This window comes from Silene latifolia, chromosome 8, assembly GCF_048544455.1.
Source record: "Silene latifolia isolate original U9 population chromosome 8, ASM4854445v1, whole genome shotgun sequence".
NCBI lineage: Eukaryota > Viridiplantae > Streptophyta > Magnoliopsida > Caryophyllales > Caryophyllaceae > Silene > Silene latifolia.
The window spans coordinates 10,428,894-10,453,157 of record NC_133533.1 but is presented as its reverse complement, the minus strand read 5'-3'; the positions used below and the strand labels follow the sequence as shown (position 1 = coordinate 10,453,157).

The 24,264-nt window shown below is 38.3% G+C and overlaps 1 long non-coding RNA gene across 3 annotated transcripts; it reads right to left on the bottom strand.

Annotated features, from left to right (window-relative positions):
* Nucleotides 1–11,299: 11,299 nt before the first annotated feature.
* On the bottom strand, nt 11,300–20,457 carry LOC141594098 (uncharacterized). 3 transcript variants are annotated; one of them, XR_012522006.1, is made up of 5 exons: nt 20,266–20,457; nt 13,572–13,691; nt 12,205–12,760; nt 11,810–11,898; nt 11,300–11,536 (listed from the first exon to the last, which is right to left on the bottom strand). It is a non-coding gene; the product is annotated as an uncharacterized LOC141594098 (long non-coding RNA). The 3 variants fall into 3 exon arrangements; XR_012522007.1 differs by having other exon boundaries at nt 11,810–12,269; nt 12,431–12,760; XR_012522005.1 differs by having other exon boundaries at nt 11,810–12,760.
* Nucleotides 20,458–24,264: the final 3,807 nt, after the last annotated feature.

The window sequence follows — 24,264 nt, the reverse complement described above, 5'->3', positions numbered from 1 at the left end:
TACATGGACGAGCTAGCGAGCAAAGTAACCTTGGGACCTAGATTGGCTTTATTTATGGTGACCCTTAAACCCTCTTTATGTCACATACATTTTAGGGACATATGTCTCCCTCTTTACATTTGGTTGTATAATTTGATATTCGCGACTTTAGCGATGGTTAGGTTATGAAACTTCTAGTTAGACCTTGTATGTTTGACACCTTCCAATTTGGATATCTTTATAACAGGTTCAGGTTTTAAAAATTACAGGTTTTTACCCAAATGAACCTATTACAAACATATCCATGCAGTTTTATTCTAGAATTACGTGTTTACTTTTCCGCAATAAATGAGGGTGTCACACTCAGGCCTTAAATCATATAACTAGAATAAGAACGATAATCAAATGATGTAAACGATATTACTAACAATCAATTAATAATCTCCTTTCTAATCAACCTAGATCCCCTTCATCCTGGATGAATAAATTAGCTACTCATGGTGAATTGAACAACAACAATAAAGATGGATAACAACATAATCAAAGACATGGAATAACAATAATGAATTAAAGGTTTTTTTGTCAAACACAACTTTAAAAAAAAAATCTTCCAAACACCACCTTTAAAAAAAAGTTTGTAAAACACAACCCTTAATAAATTTTTTGTTGTCAAACACGACTTTTTGGCCGAAAGACTTAACATTTTGCAATGGGGTAACTTTCATTCGATGTTTGAGATAGCAAACGATGTCAGTTTGAGGTGTTCTTGGACTCGTTGGAAAGGTGGAAATACAAGCTTTCCAGGGGTTATCAATACGATGGTCAAAGGTAGCCTTATGTGGGGTCTATTGATGTGTAAAGTAAGGCTGGTTGGAGATGCTAACTTTAAAGCAAGTGGTCATAGGGTTTTTCGTGGGTCTTTAAATGTGGTTAGGATATTTTATTTGGTATGAAATTTGGTATATAGATAGAAGGGAGTGTAAGGAAGGTTATAGTTGTGTTGTTTTTTGCGGTTGTTTGTTGTAAGTGGTGGTTTGAGGTGAGTGAATTTACCCACACAAAAAAATCCTACTTTGACATTTTTTTGAATGTTTTTTTACCTCCAAATTAACTCCCCTCGAACCACCACTAGTAATAAACAACCACCACAAATAGGACAACTAATATCCACCTTACACTCTTCTCTACCTACATACCAAATTTCAGACCAAACAAAGCATCATAACCTCATTAAAAGACTCACTAAAAATCCCCGACTACCCGATATCCAACCAGCCTTACATTACACAGTAATAGACCCCACATAAGGCCACCTTTGACCATCGTGATGATAACCCATGGAAAGCTTGTATTTCCCCCTTTCCAACGAGTCCAAGAACACTTCAAACCGACATCGTTTGCTATCCCAAACATCGATTGAAAGTTACCCCATTGCAAAATGTTAAGTCCTTCAGCCAAAAAGTCGTGTTTGACAACAAAAATTTTATTAAAGGTTGTGTTTTAGAAACTTTTTTTTAAAGGTGGTGTTTGGAAGAATTTTTTTTTTTTTAAAGGATGTGTTTGACAAAAAACCCATGAATTAAAAGCATAAAACTTGAATAAAAAATTATGAAGAACGATTAGTACCTTAGTAATTAATGAGGAAAGATTAAAGAACAAAGTATGAAAGCCTAAAGTATATTCAGCCGTCAAAAAGTAATAAAAAAAGTAAAAACATAAACCCTACGAGTTTAGAATATATATTAAAAACAAGGCGTGTTTTAGGAAAATACGGAAATAAGACCATCAGAGAGGATCCTCGATCGAGCCTCAAGATACTTGATCGAGGAACGATGCTCGATCGAGCCCTTCTTTACTCGATCGAGGAATCAAGTCCAGCAGCTTGATTTTCGTCTTAACTTCTCTTTTTGTCTTCAAGTCTTCTCGTTTCTCATGCCATGCCCCGTGTATTCCGCTATGCCATAACCGCAATGCTCAGCTCCACTTGATTCACCTCGTAATGCGTCATTTCTGCATTAAAACATAAAGAAGCGGCAGTATCGACATTTCACTAATAAAGGCATATAAATGATATAATAGGCACAAAAACGGTATCAAAACAACATGAAAAGAGTTATAAAAGTGTATATAAAAGTGATACATCAAACTCCCCCAAATCAAACATTTGCTTGTCCCTAAGCAAAGCAATCAAACCATACAAAAGATAAACATACAAATGGTGAATGAATAACTCAGAACAAATGTCAAGGCACATACAAATCCCAGCTATCCATATCTATAACAAAGTAATGACCAAAAATTGTGCCAATAAAACAAATTCAAAGGCACGGGTAATAGAATAACGCAGCTCAACTCAAGATGTGACATGATACCGAGACTCAGCCAAATAATTTTCAATCTTGCAAGACAAATTAGTTGAATTCTCGCGGTTTCACTCATGCACTCATAAGGGATGAGATATATGTAAGATAGAAAGAATTAAGACACTCACTCAACTTATGAAACATGCATGCAATCTAATGTGATAGAAATTTCTCCAACTAGTACGCATTCACAATAAAGACATAGTACATGTATCAAGGACAATAGGGTGGCAAATGGGCAAGGGTATAGAAGTGGTTTGTACCGAAACACGTATGGATATGTGAGGTTAAGACGGTAGTCGCAGCGCTAAACCAATAACCAATTCTAATGATAATAAACATAAACCATCCCAACTAGAGAAATCATCTCAACTTTGACAACATATGAGAGAATATAAGAATGACTCTCCAAAAATGCATTAAACTCTAGTAAATACCACTTATGATCTCCTAATAAAACTAAATGAAGCAATTCTTTTTTCTTTTTTTTCCCCTTTTCCTTTCTCTTTTTTTTTCCGGAATTTTCATATATATATTTTTTTTGTCTTTTTTTTGTCTTTCTTTCTTTTCTTTGCTTCATAATTCTCTTCTTTTTTCTTTCAACATAGGAGATCAATACAATTGTTAACAAAATTAAAGCTACTACCCACATGACATAAAAGTCTCAATCCCAACCAAAGTAGCCAAAATAACATAAGATTCAAGCAACTGCGACTGTCCCGAAAAAGGTAGGCAAATTCTAGATTGTAGCTATGAAATAGGATATGAAATGGCTACAAGGTTCAAACAGGCTAACAAAATAAGGTAATGTATGGTTTATTTGAACGGTAAGAATCGACTTTTCTCATGTACTTAAACATATGAACACGCAAAAAGTTAAGAAACTAATGTCACACCTTATGCAGTTTGATATTACATATTCCACAAGGAGACCACACTTTTTAGCCTAAATAACAAATGAGACCAGTTTATTAATGTTCCTGTCCTAGGAAGCTCTACAGACCTCAAAAATTTAAGTGGTTTACCAACATAATATAGTCAAATTTACTTGGCATAAGGCATATTGCGACGATCAAGACTTGAGTTATGAGCTTTGTTTTTCATAGCTAACATGTCAAAAGAATGTACATGGATAACTTAAGTGGGATTCAAATGCAAAGACAAAGCAAATTATCATCATTGCTAAACAATTCACCAAGACTCGACCTAAAATAAATAAAAACATGTTTTAGTATTTTATAATTTTTTCAATTTTTATGGATTTTTTTATTTATTTTAAACACACAGCATAAATAAAACACACAACTGAAAGTAAATCACACAACAGAAATAAATACTCTCTCCCAAAACTAAATGTCATAGTGTCCTCATTGTGACGCCTACAGACTACAGTATAACAATCACACAAAAATCCAGCAACCTAAAGGACACTACTAACAAAGGGAGGAGGAAAATAATAAATACAAGGAAAGATAGTACCAGCTGTGTAGCAAAAGCTCCCCCAAACCAGCTGGAAAGTGAGGGATGTAGTGACCAGCTGTCACTACGACGCTCCATCATCATCATCATCATTGCCACCAAGGGTGGCCTCATCACATCCATCAATCTCTGCGAACATAGCCTCCAACTCAGGATCAGGAGCACGGCCACCATGGCCTCTAGAACGACCACCTCGTCTACCACGGCCTCTAGCACGGCCACCTCTAGGAACAACTGCTGCAGCAGAAGAAGAAGCTGCAAACTGGCCAAATGGCCTTCTCTGATAAATAGGGACACCAGCATCCTTTGGAAACACACTGGTAGGCTGGTGAGGACGAATATGAGTGTAGAATGGTCGATCCAGAGCACCATACTCCCTACTAAACTGCCCGTACTCCGCAGGAGTAACACCGTAGAGATGGAAAACACGACTCTCATCACCAGATGTAGTGTAAAAGATCGGAGTCGTACCAGTGTACTGACCTCCCCCAGAAATAATAGTGGCCTCCATCTGCTCCTATAAACGCCTCTATGTCAAGGCGGTGTTGATACCCTCATGAACTCTCACTTCCCTCTCAATGACTGGGTCGAAATGGTAACTATAGTGGAAAGTGGATGCAACAGAAGAAGCAGAAGGCTGAGGCTGGTAAGAGCCAGGCAAGTGGGTGAGAGGTCTACGGCGCTGTCTATGGCGCCCTCTAGTGGTAGCGGTAGTGCTAGAACCAGGTAAAGTAACCAAAAGCTCATCTGGAATCAAATAAGTAACGGGTGCAGGTCACTGCCTAGACTCATTCTCCTCTAGAGGTGCAATTTCTGGCAATTGAGGGTTAGGCAATAGCATGTAATACCGATCCCTAACCTTCCAATAATGGTCTTTACCACTAATAATATCAATATAAGAGATGCCATAACATAGATAATCATCATCTACCAAAGGCTCAAGGTCCTCCATAGGCTCATAAGGAGCATCTCCCTCAAAATCACACAAAAGGCGTGCAATCCTAGTAATAATGGCCCCGCAATCTAAATCCGCATACTTTTCAGTCATGCGGTCTAAGGCTTGGCAAACAAGGGCTGGTGGAGAGAACTGGAAGGGCTCCTCCTGATAGGGGTTCAAGTAACTAGCCAAAATCAACACTTCTATGGACGAGGCCTTACTCCTGTCATATCTCCCAAATAATAAATAACTCAAGTACCTCAAAAAGAGCCTAAGGCAGACATGCTTCACATCAAGCAAAGCCATAGAATTAACATCTGCATCCGCAAAACCAGTAAACAAAGGAAAAATATCGAACAACAGACAAGCCAGCAGCATTATATAAATCCCCATCAGAATGCTTAACTATGCCCAGGATCTCAGAAAGCCGATCAAAAGTCAAAGACCGTTCAACATTTAGCAATCTAAAACGAATCAAGTGTTGCTTTGGGAGATAGACATATGAGCTAAGAAATTCAAGAGTCAATGCACGATAAGATAGTTCATGCATAAGAAAGAGACCCTGCAACCTAAGCTCAAAGAACATAGCATACATGGCATCGTCAATTTTGAAAGTGCGCAAAATCTTACGGTCTACACACCGAGTTGGAAGCATTATTTTGGTAGTCATCAATTCCACAAATTTATTCCTTTGCTCCTTATTGATGAATAGTATTTTAGTCGCTTTTTACCCCGCATTTATACCTAATTCCGACTCGATTTTGTGTGCTTAATTGTCTAATAAGCTCATTTAATTACTAATTTATAATAATTAGTCGTATTAGTTTATAATTAATAATTAATTGTATTTATGTATAATATTAGTATGATTATTATTATTAATTTAATTTAATGTGCAGGCAAGACGGGAAAGTGAGGCGGAAGAGCAAGACGGGATTATGAGAATAAATGACGGAGGTGAAAATAGGCCAAATCATACTTGCTTATATTTGAGAAGAAATGACGGAAATATCCACTTTGTGAATATTTGTTTATATTTGTATATACTTGCTTGTTAATTTGAGAAAATTACAAAAATCCCTAAAAATTGAAAATTTTCAAAAATTACAAAATTTTTGCATTGTTTATATTATATATATTGCAGTTGTCCTAACCATTTTGATAGGCAACACAGGAATCATCGAAGAAGACGCTTGGTAAAATTCTTCCAATTCTTTCTCCTTTCTCCTTCCTTTTCTTTTTGTATATAGTAGCATGGAGGAGGACGGGATTTTTTATGTGGGTGTTCATTTTGGGAACCGTTTTGGATATGCTTGTGTTGTTGGTGTGTTGTTAGGACTAGATATTGTATGCATTTAGTTTAGACATGTATATATGTGTTCACTCTTGCATTCACATAGCTTGTTCATATGTGTAGTTTGCATCCATACACTTTGCATCGTGTTTGTAAATAGTGGCATAGAGGGTCTAAATGTGGAGGGCATATGTTGCCAATGATGATAATTTGTTTTGCCCGTGTCATTTCCCTCTTGATAGCTCGTGCCTTTTGATGACACATGTTAGGGTTTTTGCTTGCAAAAATCCGGAAGTCTAGCTTAACAACCGAGTTGCGACCACCATGTGAGACCGTATTGGACCCGAGACTTGACCTAGGACCGACATAGCTACTAAAATGTGAGGATAGAGCCTCCATATGGCCGGTCCATCAAACTGGTCCCGTTTAGGTCATGAGAGTAGTTCTTCTTACGTGGTATGTCATGTCAAAACGCACAAGTACGGTGCTCATTCCTTGATTCCGTAGAAGTGTCGATGTGCATGTTGAGACAATTTTGTTCAAATAAAGTAGCCTCTCATAGCCAAATAAGCTTATTTTTGACCCATTTGATCATCTTTCCCTTTTGTTTACCCAATTTATGCCTAAGCCTTGTCATTTCATTTGCCAATAAAATAACTACATTCCATAAACATCTCACCTTTGTTGAGTAGTTCGTCTTTGTAGTTGTTGTTTTTTTTTTTTTTTGACAACAACAGGAGAAAAACTTACAATGTTCTATCAGCAACAAAGTAAGCTACTCGACTAAGTAGCACCAGAAACCCGAGAGCTAAGACTAGCACTACAAAGTCATACCTAGGCAAGACATAAATATTAAATAAAACTAAAGCTACTACATTAAGATAAGCTAAATCCGCGACCATAGGGTGGGAAAGGGCGGAGGAAGGGCCACGAACAACCGAACCAGCTTCAAAGGCACACTTGACTTCCAGAAGACATCGACGCCAACGAGCCGCAGAGTGACAATGACAAGGTGCACTTCCGCTCTTGCGAAAAGAACGAAGAAAGACATAGAGATGAGCGAGACGACGAAGTCTGCCATCGGCGGAGATAAATCTCCTACACCTTAGAAATCGAACCCTTTGACCAAAAGACCAACACATCAGGAAATCCACCATGCAAAGAAGAAAGGCCCAAAGCAGTCCATTAACCAGAACCCAGTCAAAAGAAGCCAGAAAACAGCGTCTTCTGGCGAAACCCACCCGCACATCACTGCTAAAATCCAACTCACCAGGGCGGAGGAGGGAGATGGACGCAACACCCACCGGATATAAAGTGACAAACGTCTTTATTAACCCGTAACTGAATATGAGACAGACTGACCCAACTAAAGCTAGGAAGATAAAGCTAGGAAACGGTTTTATTTGGAAAAACTGTAAATAAGGTAAACAGAAAACAAGCATCAACTAGTAGCGGAAACCATCGCATCCGACCTGACCAACAACACAGCCAAAATCCCAAATCTTCCCCTACGAGGCACATCTCAAAAGGGAGACCCATCCACCATGACCTCACCCCAACCCAAAAAAACGGACTCCACAAACACAACCCCGGAAAGAAGCGACAGATCAGTTGCTGCAAGAAACCCAAAAAAGGACCCCTATTTCACCAAGCGACTCCTCCCAAAAGACACACAAGAAAGAAGGGACCGAAAAGGCGGGGGAAATGGGGGGATCACCTATCGATCCCAAACAGACCCGATGAGCTATGCTCATAGACCAACCCAACAAGAACTAAGGACCGAAAGGTGGGGGAAATGGGGGGATCACCATTCGGTCCCTAGCCGACCCGACAAACACACCACAAAACAGCCCAACACCACCGTCACAAAACTGACCGAGGCTAGGAAAAGTCCGGTCAAAATCAAAATAGAAACCACGGCTGGGTTACCAACCAGCAAGACGAACTCGAAAGAAATTAAGAATCCGATTAACAACCAGCAACAAATGACTTACCAGGGGTGGGGGGAAAAGGGGATCACCCCTGGGTTGCATGTAAGGTATCCGGTGACAGGACAAGGAGTCGGAAGGGCAGGAACCTCGAGGAAGCAGCGACAACAACCGATCAGCCCAACAACTGACCCGAGATCCGCCAGAAAGAACAAAGAAACAAAAGGGGTAAGGTCAAAAGATGGGTCAAACGGGGGAGGAGATGTGAAGGATCGCCGGAGAAGGGCCTTGGGAAGGACTCATCGCCGGCGATCGCGTAGGGGAAGAAGGGCGGAGTGTGTGGACAGAGGAAACGGCGGATCAAAGAGGGTTAGGGTTTTTTTGTATTTTTAGAGAGAGGGGAGAGAAACCATTTAGAGAGAGTCCCCCCCTTTGTAGTTGTTTTGAGGAGTATAATTGGGTAGGAAGTTTGATTTTTATTGAGGTGAACGGACTGAAATATCACAAAAGTGAAATGAAGCTTGTTGGCTTACCAATTTTTGCATATTTAAGAGGTTTACAAGAAAAAGAAGAAAAGAAAAAAAATGCAACCAAGAAAATCAAATAGAAAAGAGAAAAAAATGAAGTGAAAAACAAAAAGAAAAGAATGTCGTGTTTGTATCTAATAAAGGGTTGATGGATTTGCAATTGAGTCTTGCTTTGTAAATAATTGAATGATTTTTGGAAATGGCAATCTTGCCATATTTTGTGGAAGAATTCTTTTGCATGGGTCAAATTTAGTGGATTGGTTAGATGTGACGACTACTTAACCGATAGCCCCACATGTCTTAAAACGGTGCTTGCACCAACCCCTTTTCACCGAACCCGAACCCCATTACAACCCGATTGTCTCTTGCATGTGCATCATTTGACATTTCTCTTGTGGATATTGGATATAGTACCATATTAGATTGCGGGCATGCTTCGCAAGTCGAGTTAGGAGAGTGATTTTGGCTACTTTTGTCACAAAAATCACCCCGTTCTTTCATTTGAGTGACTAGTGAAACCCGTGAGAGTCGGGCTTTGGTCTCCTTTTGGTCAAAGGTTTTATATGGAGTCGAATCTTGTGTGTGTCGTGTCATTCTTGGGAGTATAGTGAAGTACTTCCCCTTTCCCGCCTAGAATTTGTTTCTAAGGCAACCCGTGTTGTCAATTTTGGTTACTTGAGCTATAATTAGGGAGTTGACACCTTGGTAAGACCCGGAGACGACATCATCCACTAATGACTCTCTTTGTTCAATTTTTGGAAGAAAAACTGCCGCTTAGATGAGGAAAACGGTTTGCTTTTTTGTAGATGCATCCATTGTTTGTTGTGTGCTTCATGTTAGGATGTATCCAATTTTTCGCAAGCCCGTACTTGCCTTGCACCGGAATGCATACCTCATTGTGTTTTGATGTGAGTTGAAGGGACGGAGAAGGCCCGTTAATTGTCTCTCATCGGATATTATTAGTTTAGCTATTCTTTTATATTAAGGGTCTTAGTTTATTTAATGAGCTTACTCGAGGACGAGTAAAGTTTAAGTGTGGGGAGGTTTGATGAATAGTATTTTAGTCGCTTTTTACCCCGCAGTTATACCTAATTCCGACTCGATTTTATGTGCTTAATTGTCTAATAAGCTCATTTAATTACTAATTTATAATAATTAGTCGTATTAGTTTATAATTAATAATTAATTGTATTTATGTATAATATTAGTATGATTATTATTATTATATTAATTTAATGTGCAGGCAAGACGGGAAAGTGAGGCGGAAGAGCAAGACGGGATTATGAGAAGAAATGACGGAGGTGAAAATAGGCCAAATCATGGAAAAATAAACTAAGTAAAGGAGCAGCTGCTAATTTCAGGCGATCTTTGCTGAGCTTTTACTACCACCTCCGGCCACCGTGGCAGCCACCACTCACCACTAATGACCTCCCCCTACATCCACCATCACATTACACCCACCTATGACCGCCGTATGCCTCTACACCAGCCGCCACGACACCACCTTTCCCCCTAGCCACAAACATACAATTACAACCATTTCAGGCGACCATTTTTCAACCACCACCAAAGCCACCTTCAGCCACCGTGGGAGCTACCCATCACCACCAATAACATCCTCCCACTTCCAAATTCACAACCCATTCTCCAATAACCACCATTAACCACCGCAACAGCCACCACGACCTCCCTTATACCCCCTGTCCATCACCATCAACAAACAACAAGCATCTTCTACACCATCTTCTCACCACCATAACAGCCACCATGGACCACCTTGTCCGCTACCCACGACAACCACGACAGCCCAGCACTCCCCTATCGCCGACGAACACCGCCGCCGACCACCACAGCAGCGGCCAAGGTCACATTTTCCCCTTCATTTATCCGCAAACAATACAAACAACCCTTTTTACTCCATGCCGGTTCACCGGCATCCGACTACCCCTACCGGTAGCCACACACCATATTTTGCTCTTTTTTTGTCAATGTCTCGCTACCGGTGCCATCACCGGCAGCCGGCACGCCGGCACGTACCACCACATCTTAATCTCGCATGTCACTTTTGCTACTCTATGCCGGTGGCCCTTCTGCCGGTGTACCGGCTCCCACACACGCCTCCTTTAATTCTTCCCCTTATTCAATGGTCTCGCTATCGGTGACCAGCTGGCCTGCGGCCGGCTGGCCGGCAGGGTCCCCTGCTCTGCTTTTTCCCTGTTTTTGATCGTTCGATGTTGTTGGCTTTTGTTTTCACGATTGACTTTGGTGATAGCAGTAGTATTAGTTATTAGGAATTATTATTATTATTAGTTTAATAGTATTATTATTCTTATTATTAGTTTATTATTAGTAGTATCAATCACTAGTACAAAAAGTGCCATTGACATCGGTTATTTTGCCCCATTTACATCGGTTTTGTGGCGATGTTTCTGGGGGCGACGTATATAGTATTTTTAACTTAACATCGGTTCTAAAACCGATGTTAATGTATATAATTTACATCGTTTACTAGGTAAAACCGATGTTAATAGCATTTAAATTACATCGGTTTCTAAGTCAAACCGATGTTAATAGCATCTAATTTACATCGGTTTTGGTGCAAAACCGATGTAAATATCAACTTATTTACATCATTTATGGACTAAACCGATGTATATAGGTATTTTTTTTTTATTAAAAAAAATTACATTTGAGGCGTTTTTAATGGGGGAAAACGTCTCAAATCAGAGCTTCAATTAATTAAAAAAATTACATTTCCAAAACCCATAATTTATGAATATACATTGTTTTGAACATAAATATTCTTAGATTTACACATAAATAGATACGGTAGAATACTTCTGACTAAATAATGATAATAATGATAGTAAGATACAAAATGAAATTAAAACTAATATAATAGTGTAATACTCCTTATTTGTTCCATATATTTGAGCTCCTCCTAACTAGCAACACCGCGTCAAGTTTTCATCCTTAACTCTTCATGACTTGGCGGGGCAATTGAAAAACAAATCAATGTTTATTTGAGCCTGCATATATACAATACTACAAATTACTATTGAGAAATATATATCTTACAATACCATTTGTGCTCTGAGAATCACAAATAGATATTAACTCATTTGAATAGTTAGTTATCTTCACATATGTTCTTATAAATTGAGATCTTATTACCCCCGGTCTCTAAAAGGAGAACAAATATAATCTCTCAATACAAATTGAAGACAAGATATTCCAAGAGTTCATGAAATGAGGTCAAAACACGAGAACTATTGTCAAGAGAATAACTTACTGCTACTCACCTGCTAGGCCTCGAGTAAATGCTCTCATGCAGTTGTCTTTATATTATCTATGTTATACACTTCATTTTTAAGAAAAAAGATTTATAAATCTGCAATAACAAAAAAAGAACTATTGTCATGACCTGAGGCATGCAATGGCAATAAAAGTATAGCAGCAGGTGGAATGAATATAAGGCGGAGTAGTGCTAGGTGAAATAGCCAAGTCAATATTCCATACAAATGTATTTGTTCTGAACAATAAGATTAAAACTGATCAACAACTTAAGGTGTCAGTTTTAACCTTGTGAATCACACTATACACATTGAGCATTATAGAATGGTAGTTTGATTATCTTAAACCTGATCTTTAGAAGAAAATGATAAACACATGAGATAAAAAAAGTGACAGCTTTAACCTTGTGTAAACCAAATGCAGTTATAAGTAACATAGCATCACTAACTTAGAAGTCCTTGATATACCCTGCAAAAATTTATAGTACAAAATTAAGAGTTAAGTAGCCAACATTACATCTGCACAGTATGTCAAACGAAAATAAATGTACTAGAAGAGACCAAACTGAACTTATGAAACCAAGAGCTAATCTCATTGAGCAATGCAATTGAAAAGACGGAAGAGTGAACCTGCATGCAGACAAGCTTGTTATCACCCTTTGCTCGAATACCTGTATAACTCATCTCAAGAGCTCTCTTTAAACCCAAAATGAAAGCTTGATAATCAACAGCATTGTTGGTAGCTGTTACTAAGCCTTGACGTATTTTACAAAACTACATAAGCATCTTTCGTGAGAAATTAAAGAAACTAAAAAATATGGTGCATACGAGAGCAAAACTTGTAAGTTATAGGAAGCAACTCCATACCACATTTCCATTGAGAGTTCGAAGCACAGCTCCAGCACAAGCCGGTCGGGGGTTTCCTTTTGAAGCACCATCAAACTCAAGAACACAAGTTTACTGCAGATCACAAATGGGTTAAATGATCAAGATCTGTAAGTGAGGTTCTAATCTATTATGAATAGTCAAAGAAGTCAAGCACTATATTGAATCATTGCTAGCAAAAAGATCCTTGAACTTATTGACTGATAACAACTTACACTATCAGAAGTAAGACAAAGAGAAGATTATGTGTAATTTAGACACAAAGAAAGAAAATTTTATACAAAGACTCTCGGGGTTGAAGATCAAGACTATGGGTTCCACTTATTTTAGAGAACTAATAATACAAAAGCTTATTTCAATTCAAGCAAAGAAGCCACTCTGTTTTCTAATGGAATTAGATAGTCACAATTACATTCTTATTAAATATTAATCACCTTCACTAACTTATAGAGTACTCCATAAGGTACTATTCATTGCTCTCTAACGGAAATTCTGAAGTAACGACACAGTTTTGGAGCAGCCTCCCTAACTTATAAAGTAGCCTAGTTACTGTACTTCTACCTACATGCTAACCATATTATTAGTACTTGCGCTCTAATAAAACTCAAATAAAAAATCAATAGATATCTCTTGTGTGCTCTTAATTACTAAATCAAGACTCATGCCTTGTTCTCAATCATTAAGTAGCAAAATAAATATTGAAGTAACAACATTGTTTGAGGCAGGGTGTGTTTCATCAGGTATGATGATTTGTTACGCATGATGATTAGAGCCAAATAGGTGAACAAGCGAGAGGGACATAAACCCAAACTTGAAATTAAAGAAGTGCTGCTATGGAAGCATTCCTGAAATAAAAACAATCAGAATATAAAAGGCATACAATTACCTTAAGAATGCACCAAAAACATGGCAGTGAGGACATCGGAAAGAGGCGCACAGAAACACTATTTCCAGCGGAAAGAGGCACACTTTCACTTGTGGAAATTATCATACCCCGTACCTTCTCCTGATATCTGATACGTGCATTTTATATAGTCTTTTTAGCCTATTTTATGCACGTATTTCTATGCTTTTATCGTGGTTTTATGCTACGAAATGCCCCGAATATGCTACTTTGGGTTATTATGTCTTATTTGCAGGTATGGACCCGAAAGGAGTGAAATCAAGCCATTTACCGTCTATTTTGCATGCATTTGGAGGAAGAGATGATTTGGAGCGGGAAATGTTGCTGTCTTGAGATGCGTGAAGTGTTCCGGGAGCTAAAAGGACAAGTCAAGGCGAACTAACAAGAATTCTAAGCTGCTGAAGTTAATTATCACTCGATCGAGGACATTCTTAAGTCGATCGAGTGGTTTTAGGATGAATAAACAGTCGATCGAGCAGTTATATGGTCGATCGACCAGTTCTCTATATGCCCTTACTCGATCGAGCACTATTCTAGGTCGATCGAGCTGTTCCTGAGTGAAGTTCACTCGATCGAGTGATTTAAGTGGTCGATCGAGTGGATATTACTGACGGGCTGGGCTTTTTAGTTATATTCCGTCATTAGGTTTAACTTTACTCCTAATTTCTTATAAATAGGAGTAAAGGTTGTCATTTGTAATCATCCAATAATCCGGGGATCACATTGCTTTTCTCCCTTTTCTCTATACACTGTTACTCTTATTCTTCTTCATTTCCGGATCCTTTAATTTCAGTAATTCTTCTTCCCTTATTCACTTTTAATGTTTATTTCTTCTTTTATTATTGTTCTTGTTTATTTTATCATGAGTAACTAATTCCCCCTAGTATGTTAGGATTAGGGAAGCCGTGGTAGCGATGCTTTAACTGTATTAAATAGATTAGTCTTGCAGTAGGAATTGTATTAGGCAATTTAATTGTTATCCGGTCGAATGAGTGACATACAGGAGACCAATAATTCTAGTTAACCCCGACCTAGATCGAAAGATTGGAAGGGAAGGCTTGCTTAATTACAATAGGGTATCGCAGTGAGGGCGAAAGTTAAGCTGTTTACACTCTAGGGCGGTTTAAGGACCGAAAGGTGACGACCATAGCTCTTCTTATCAATAGTCTAATCGCCTTAATATTCCTGATATAATAGATCTGATAGCTGCCACGGTGGACCGACTCTTAGCATACTTCTTTCTCTTACTGTTTATTCATTCCCCTTCCCTCAATCATTAGTATAGTTAAATCAATTCAAATCCCCCATTTCTGTGACACCTTGACAGACCGAATTAAACAGATAGATAGTACACCGCCTCCCTGTGGAGATCGACCCTACTTGCCGCTGACTTCGTTAGCAGTAATTTAGGTATTTTATTTTTGGTGTAGAAACGACCGCATCAAATTTTGGCGCCGTTGCCGGGGAGGCAATCTATTTATTTATTTGTTTAATTTTATCTGTTTTTAGCCTCAGGGGATTTTTCCCTTGAGGCCGTTTTAATCTTTTGTTTAGTGCTGTTTTGATAGGCCTTACAGGTACTACCTAGACAGTTCTAGGTGAAAGATAGTCAAAGGGAAGGCTTGAGTACCTTTGACCCATCACCGATGTCCCATTATATGGAACAGACGGTGATTTACGGCGGGAGATGTGGTTCTCGCACAGCACAATGCAGTTGTAGTTGTGCCGCCACATCCGCCCTATCAATGGCCACCGCAACAAGATTCCCCTGATATACAAGAAGAAGACCTTGCGGAGCTGAAATTCTTGATGGAGGAACTTGCATTCCAAGTGCAAGAATATGTCTCGCGATTTGATGAGCTCGAGTCTGCAGTTGCTCAATTAGCAGCTGAGATGGAGAGAGAAGAGGTCGCGGAGCTGACGTATTTAATGAGAATGCTTGTATCACAAATACAAGAGAGTGATAGGGATATGGATACTCGAATCCTTGCGCTGAAGTCACAAATAGCTCAGTTAACAGCTGAGATGCAAGAAGAAGAGGTTTATCTTGCTGAGAGCGGTTTTTCTCCTAAGGAAACCGTGTTGCCCAATGATGAGGATGACTTCTATGACTCGGACGACGAGTTCCTATCATATTTCACTACCCCACGCGAAGATTTCAGCGCTGTACAGGAGGAATCACTCGATCGAGTGACAATTATTGGTCGATCGAGTGATTTTCCAGAAGACAGTCCTCGATCGAGTAATATCCCTTCTCGATCGAGTGACATGCAGGAGGATAGTTCTCGATCGAGTGATGTTTGCACTCGATCGAGTGAAATGCGGGAAGAAATTGGTCGATCGAGTAATAACTCTGCTCGATCGACTAATTTGGCCATTGGGAGCTGTAATTCGTCATTTGGGCTTGATTTTGATGATGATTTTGACGATGATAACGGTTATGGTGAATCCCCTTTATTCAAAGCCGAGTTAGATGCGCTTGAGGCTGAGATTTACGGGATGAATTCCACTGAGGAGGGTGACAAAGAGGTAGCTGAGTCGGTAATCACTCTTAGCACGGAAGAGGTAATGAATTCTTTTATCTATGATTCCGTCATTGAGAGTGATCAACCTGAGGTATTGAACGGTAATTTATTTATTGTTTGTTTTAATAGTAAATTGCCTCAGTTGACTTTTGCTGCGCATCCCAACGCTTTACCCCTTCCCAGTAGGTCGTACAATTTAACGATTTTTCACCGTCCTTATCATTGTAAATTCGTTAATCTGAAATGGAGCCCTACTTATTTGACAATTGCTCCCTCGCTCCTATATTTTGTGGATAAATTTAGGAGCACCCATAGGAAATTTGTTAGACTTAAATGTTTACATATTTTTATTTCCTACTTCTCTGTTCCACTTTGGTGCTACTTACTCTTTTGTGTAGCACATGCGCAGCTTTTTGACAGGTTGCTGCGCGCTTTGAGCTGTTTTGATTGTGATTAGTTTGAAAGGAGCTTGAAGAAAAGAAGGTCGAGCTGGGACCTGACTGAAGCTAGCGCTACCCGGGAGGCAACCCGGCGATCCTATTTTTGGATTTTATTTCATTTAAGTTGTAATAAATGGTTTTATACCATAAAACTTTCTCAGTATGCTTGTTTTGGTTAGTTGCGGGTTGTTTCAATTGCATTTTGCAGGAATTCATCGAGCATCACTCGATCGAGTGGTTTTGCCTACTCGATCGATCACCTTTGCTGAAGAGTCCATTCGATCGAGCATTTCCTCTACTCGATCGACCACCTGCAAAAGGAGAACCACTCGATCGACCTAGTTACCTTTCGATCGAGCAGTTTTGGATGCCCAGTTTACTCGATCAGCCACTGTACGACTTCCATCGAGTGTTATTGACTTGGATTAGCTTCCTGAGACGGTTTTCCGGGCCCTTAGCAACCTCCCATTTCATGGTCGGTTTGGGGAGGTCCCTTTATTCGCGCATTTTGTGAGTTCTTCCGCTTTTACTCTTTTTCTCCTTCAGTTTGCATTTCCTTTCCATGTTTTGGTACAATGGGGGCATTGTACGGTTTGGTTTGGGGAGGTTATGCATCCATATCTGTGTCTGCATGTTGTTTTTAATGCATTTCTGTTATCACGTTTAATTTATGTTTGCATTGTTGTTTATTTTTGTTAAAATTCATAAAATTCCATAAAAATTGAAAAATAGTTAAAATTCAAAAAAAAAATTCACGTTTAATTTAGCATATAGGTTGAGTCGGAACGGTAGATTTCTATGATGAAATTGCACTATAATTGTCTTTTTGCTTAAGCCTTGCATTGAACTGTTACCTTTTAGCTTTGTCTTTTGCATAATCTACGAGTTAATGTTTAATTTTAGCTGAACGAATAGACTCGACCTTAAATTTTGGCAACCTACTTATAATTTCTAAGATTTAGAGCCTTATAAACTGGTGTCATTTATGACCAGTTTCATGTAGGATTGTGAGTAGTTACTCCTTGCATAACATGTTCATCAATTTGCACGTTTATGAAATTCAATTGCTTTTTGCCGTCGTACATTCGGGTTAGTGGTTGGTGTCACATGCAGGGAGGTGTTTACAAATTCCCTTTCTTTCATTTTTACCCATTTAACTCCACATTAGCCAAATTTGCCTGTTGACCCTTAGCTACATCCAAATTTAGCCTGCCTTGTCAAGCTAGTTTAGTATGTGTTTTTGCGGTATATATTTTATTGTATCAAATTTTGGCGCATATTCTGTTGACTTGGAGTTGGTAATTTACGAAGGAGGGGAGGATGATGAAAAAAATGACGTGAAAAGAAAAAAAAAAAGAAAAAAAAGAATTCGGAAAAGAAATAAGAAAACAAGAAACCGAAAAAAATAGAAAGAAAAAAAAAAAAAAAAAAGTTCGAAAAAAAATAGATGTTGTTTGAGACGGTTTCTGCTCCTATGTTCTATCTTACATTATTTGAGGAGTATGTTTGGTTTGGTTTGGTGAGATTTTATGCCAATTGAAGGGCATGTGCTTAATCCCATAATTGAGTTGAGAAATGGATGTTCCCATATGGTTCTGTTTAGGTACTAGCTTGATCACCTATACCTCCACATTCCCATAAATGTTTTGCCATTTCTTACCCATTGCCTCACTTTACCATATTTTTGTAAGCCCTCGGCTGTGACGGACCTTGTTTGGTTGGAATGTATGTATGGTAGCTAGAATTGTCTATCATATTAGTTGCATGCATGTTTATGTGGGTCGTAGTCTAGGTGAGCGACTTTTCTTATTTCTCTCTTACATATATATGTTCACCCTTTGCTTCATGAGAGAAGAGTGACCCGTGAGAGTCCATTATTAAAGGTCTTGCAAGGTCGACGGTTCAGCTACTTTTATAAACATCTTATAACTCGTTTGCATTTGACTTTCTGCTTAAAGTGTTAGTTTGCTTGCATTAAATTGGCTTAAGTGGGCATTTGTAGCTAGCTCTGAGTTATTTTTCCGTTCCATTAGCGTATAGTTTTGAGTTTACTCGAGGACGAGTAAAGGTTTGGTTTGGGGAGATTTGATACGTGCATTTTATATAGTCTTTTTAGCCTATTTTATGCACGTATTTCTATGCTTTTATCGTGATTTTATGCTACGAAATGCCCCGAATATGCTACTTTGGGTTATTATGTCTTATTTGCAGGTATGGACCCGAAAGGAGTGAAATCAAGCCATTTACCGTCTATTTTGCATGCATTTGGAGGAAGAGATGATTTGGAGCGGGAAATGTTGCTGTCTTGAGATGCGTGAAGTGTTCCGGGAGCTAAAAGGACAAGTCAAGGCGAACTAACAAGAATTCTAAGCTGCTGAAGTTAATTATCACTCGATCGAGGACATTCTTAAGTCGATCGAGTGGTTTTAGGATGAATAAACAACGATCGAGCGATTATATGGTCGATCGACCAGTTCTCTATATGCCCTTACTCGATCGAGCACTATTCTAGGTCGATCGAGTGTTCTCGAGTGAAGTTCACTCGATCGAGTGATTTAAGTGGTCGATCGAGTGGATATTACTTGACCGTGGGCTTTTTAGTTATATTCCGTCATTAGGTTTAACTTTACTCCTAATTTCTTATAAATAGGAGTAAAGGTTGTCATTTGTAATCATCCAATAATCCGGGGATCACATTGCTTTTCTCCCTTTTCTCTATACACTGTTACTCTTATTCTTCTTCATTTCCGGATCCTTTAATTTCAGTAATTCTTCTTCCCTTATTCACTTTTAATGTTTATTTCTTCTTTTATTATTGTTCTTGTTTATTTTATCATGAGTAACTAATTCCCCCTAGTATGTTAGGATTAGGGAAGCCGTGGTAGCGATGCTTTAACTGTATTAAATAGATTAGTCTTGCAGTAGGAATTGTATTAGGCAATTTAATTGTTATCCGGTCGAATGAGTGACATACAGGAGACCAATAATTCTAGTTAACCCCGACCTAGATCGAAAGATTGGAAGGGAAGGCTTGCTTAATTACAATAGGGTATCGCAGCGAGGGCGAAAGTTAAGTTTACATTTACACTCTAGGGCGGTTTAAGGACCGAAAGGTGACGACCATAGCTCTTCTTATCAATAGTCTAATCGCCTTAATATTCCTGATATAATAGATCTGATAGCTGCCACGGTGGACCGACTCTTAGCATACTTCTTTCTCTTACTGTTTATTCATTCCCCTTCCCTCAATCATTAGTATAGTTAAATCAATTCAAATCCCCCATTTCTGTGACACCTTGACAGACCGAATTAAACAGATAGATAGTACACCGCCTCCCTGTGGAGATCGACCCTACTTGCCGCTGACTTCGTTAGCAGTAATTTAGGTATTTTATTTTTGGTGTAGAAACGACCGCATCAATATCCAGATGAAAAATATGGCATTAAACTAAGGGACCAAAGCAAGGATACTAAAAAAACTAGCATGAGACTATAATTCACCCTAATTCAAATTCTACATAAATTTATCGCACCAACTATACCATAAATTAACCCTAATTTATATTCTACCTGAAATCCCTAACTCAATACAAAAACCTAAACCAAAATTTGACATAATTATAATGAATAAATCACCAGTCCTAATAAATTCTCGAAACTAAGAAGTAAAACAAAAAATTCGAATAGAAAAAAAGAAGAGGGAAAACGCACCTGACAAAGAAGGATATATAGCAAAATCAGACGACCATAGTGGTTGGCGAGTGTGGCGGTTCATGGTAGTTGGAGCGAAGTTGATGGTGCGGCGAAGATGGTTGTCAAGGATGGGTAATCTGATTTGCAGCGGGTGTTCAATGTTAGGGTCGCTCCAACTACCATTCCCTTAACTTAAAAAAACACTCGGGTAAAAAGAGGTTTAGGTTTAGGTTTAGGGATAAGGAACTTAAAACGCAGTTTTTTTAGACGGTTTATATTAAACCAATGCTAAGGAGAATGTTTCTATATCAGTTTTTACATCGTTTGTTAAAAATTGATGTTAAGGGAAATGCTTTTACATCGGTTTTGTTAAAACTGATGGAAAAAAATATCTCTTTACATCGTTTTGTAAAATAACCGAGATAAATAAAAAACTGCAGCCCAATTTATATCGGTTTTTGAAAGAACCGATGCTATTTATGAACATTTACATCGTTTCAACTAAAAGTGATGTCAATGTGGCGATGTCAATAGGACTTTTTCTACTAGTGAATTAGCCTAGTATAAAAGGAACACTACACATCACACATTACTCACCACCTTAGATTATCTTACTCTATCTTAGAAATTAGACTAGTTAGTTCATCTTTCTCTCAAATATTTTTAGAACCCTAGTTAGAATATTTCTCCTCTTTTAATTTTCTTCTAGCCAAGTTGTAATCTTTACTAAAAATTAATGTAATTACTCTTTAATTTATCCAAGTTCTTCATTTCTCATTAGTATACATTTAGTAATTTTGGGTTGTATGTGGAGAATTGTAGAATCCTTCCATAATTCAATCAAAGTTATTGTCTTTTGGTATAATTTCTCTTCTTAATCTCATTTCCTTTAGTTTATTTACATTTCTTGTTCATTTAAATTATTGTTTGAATTAGTAACCATGTTTATTGTATTATTCATGCTTGTTTCTTTATCTTTCAATTTCTCTCTTATAGGTATGTGTGAGTAGTCTTGTCTAAGGTCATGGGGGATCTTGGGTGATTAAGGGGATTGAAATTGGGTTGTTAACCTTTTGAATTGGGTAATTAATCGGTCTTACTCTTGTGCATATGAAGTGCTCGATGAAATGCTTAAACGAAAGTTTGAGTCTTTTATTAGCATGTTTGACTTATCTTGGTGCATTGTGCTATTGGATGGTTTTAGAAGTGTTTAAATGAGATGCTTAAATGAAAGTTGGAGCCTTTCTTAGACATATTTGATCCATCTTGGTGCTTATGCTATTAGATAGTCTTTATGCATGTTTGTGATGAGTTTGTCTCAACTAAGTGTAAGCTTGTTTGTAAAACCTTACTCTCATGCCTATGAAATGTTTGATGGATTGCTTAAATGAGAGTTTGAGTCTTTCATTATCATGTTTAGTCTATCCTAGGTCAAAAGACAATGGAAGGCCTATATGGCATGGTCGAGACGAGTTTTTTTTTCTTACTAAGTAAATACTTGTTGGTTAGCTCTGATTGACTAAGAAATTAGGATCAATCATAGGCCTTTATCATTACCCATTTCTTATTAACAATCTTCTCTTCCTCGAGTTACCCAAGTGAACCCAAGGACCTTAGTTTTCATTCATTTGATTAGAAGCAATTTTCATTTAGCTTAATTTTATATCTTATTTGCATCTTAGTTTACAATTAATCAATCTTACTTTTATTTGACTAAAATAGGACTTAAAACGACTAAGTATACACCCCCGCCATCTTTGTGTTCGACCCCGATTAAATACTACTTTTTAATTGGGTTTTATAAATAGTTTTTGATTGGGAAATGACGACAAATCCCTATATCACTTATCCCGAAATTCAACAAAAGAAAACTCGTCTATTAGTAGAAGCTCCTCCTCTTCCTCCTCGGAAGACTCTACTACCACCGGCTGACGAACGAGAGCGCGTCTCTCCCGTGACCTCTTGCTACCTTGTCCACTAGTCGACATATTTGTAAAAAGACAAGTGTATGTACAATCACTAACCAATTTAATTGCCAAAATAGTCCACGTTTTTAAGACCACATGAGTCGAAAAATTCGATTTTGAGGCCAAAAATCACACATAAACCATGTAAAAGGCAAGAGAATTGCAATTATATAACAAAAAGTGAAGATTCCAAGCAAATAAACACAATTTCTAACCAATTTAATGCTAAAAATCAACCCGGACTTTATGAACCCTGATTCCCAAATTTCAAAATTAGGCATTTAATTCATCAATTAGAGGGTTAATAAGCACGGAAATAGTAATTGTATATAAGCAATGGAAGATTCAAGACAATAAACACAAGATTTAAGCAATAAAAGAGCAAATTTTTGGACCAACAATAGCAAAAATCGGGACTTACTTGAGTAAATAAGAGCAATGAAATACACAAATAAGCAAAGAGGAGTGATTTAAATCACTAGCAAGCAATTTAGCACAAAATATGATGAAGATTTTATGATGATATGAAGATTAAGAGATGAAGAGTTGAATGTTAATGAGAGAATGAATGAGTTTGAGACGGAAATAACAAGGGATCAAATAAGAATATGAGAAAAGTAAGAAATAAAGAGCCGCTCCATAAACGCGGAACCCGGTCCAGAATACATCCTTGATCGAGCCTGGCCATCCTCGATCGAGGCACCAAAATTCGGACTACCCAACTTTCGACATTTGATTTTCTAATTAAATTTTTGGTTCCTTGATCGAGCCCATGATGCAGTTGATCGAGCATGTAAGTTCCTCGATTGAGCCTCCACTTACTCGATCGAGGAACCAGATTCCGTCCTTTTCTTCACACGTAAATCAACGTGCCGTTTTGAAATCCGTCTTAAGCTGCAAAAATCCTCGAAATACATTAAATTATCTCCCTCACATCACTCAAAACAATGAAATAACTTAATTAAAATACAATTAATGAAATTTAAATTCCTAAATTACAAAATATTACAAAGCAATTTCCGAGTTGCCTCTCTGTAGCGCAAGTTTAAGCGGTCCCGCACGACCGTAATACCTCATCAGTAAGAGGAATCAATGGCAAGAGGTCAACGACCTCTATTACCCTAATATGGGCACCTTCATAGTAGATTTTCAATCGTTGCCCATTCACTTTGAAAGTCTCACCTTTGTCAGTTTACAGTGTAACTGACCCAAATTTGTTCACCTCAACAACTGTGAACGGTCCAGACCATCTACTCCTTAACTTACCTTGGAACAAACGCAAACGTGAATTAAATAGTAATACCTTTTCACCAACATGAAATTCTCTTTGCAAAATATGCTTGTAATGCCACTTCTTCGTTCGTTCCTTGTACACTTGAGCACTATCATAGACATGCAGTCGAAACTCATCAAGCTCATTCAACTGCATCAATCTTTTCTCACCCGCCAGTGAGGGATCCATATTTAGCTCCTTTATGGCCCACATAGCGTTGTACTCAAGCTCCACAGGTAAATGGCGAGATTTGCCATAGACTAATCGGTAAGGTGATGCTCCAATCGGCGTCTTGTATGCAGTACGGTAAGCCCATAAGGTGTCATCAAGTTTCCGACTCCAATCTTTTCTATTCTTGCTCACTACCTTCTCCAAGATTTGTTTCAATTCTATGTTGGAAACCTCCACTTGTCCACTAGTTTGAGGATGATATGCCAATCCTTTACGGTGTGTAACGCCTTATTCCTTCAATAATGAATTAAGATGACGTTCATTGAAATGCTTTCCTCCATCACTAATCACCGCGCGAGGCACTCTAAACCGTGGAAAAATAATTTTCTGAAACAACTTAACAACAGATTTAGCATCACAAGTGGGGGTGGCAATTGCCTTCACCCATTTAGAACCATAATCTACAGCTACTAAAATATATTGATTCCCATGAGAAGTAGGGAATGGCCCTTGGTAGTCAATACCCAAAACATTAAAAATCTCCACCTCTGAGATTCCAGTTTGAGGCATGTCGTGCCTTTGCGAAATATTACCTGTTCTTTGACA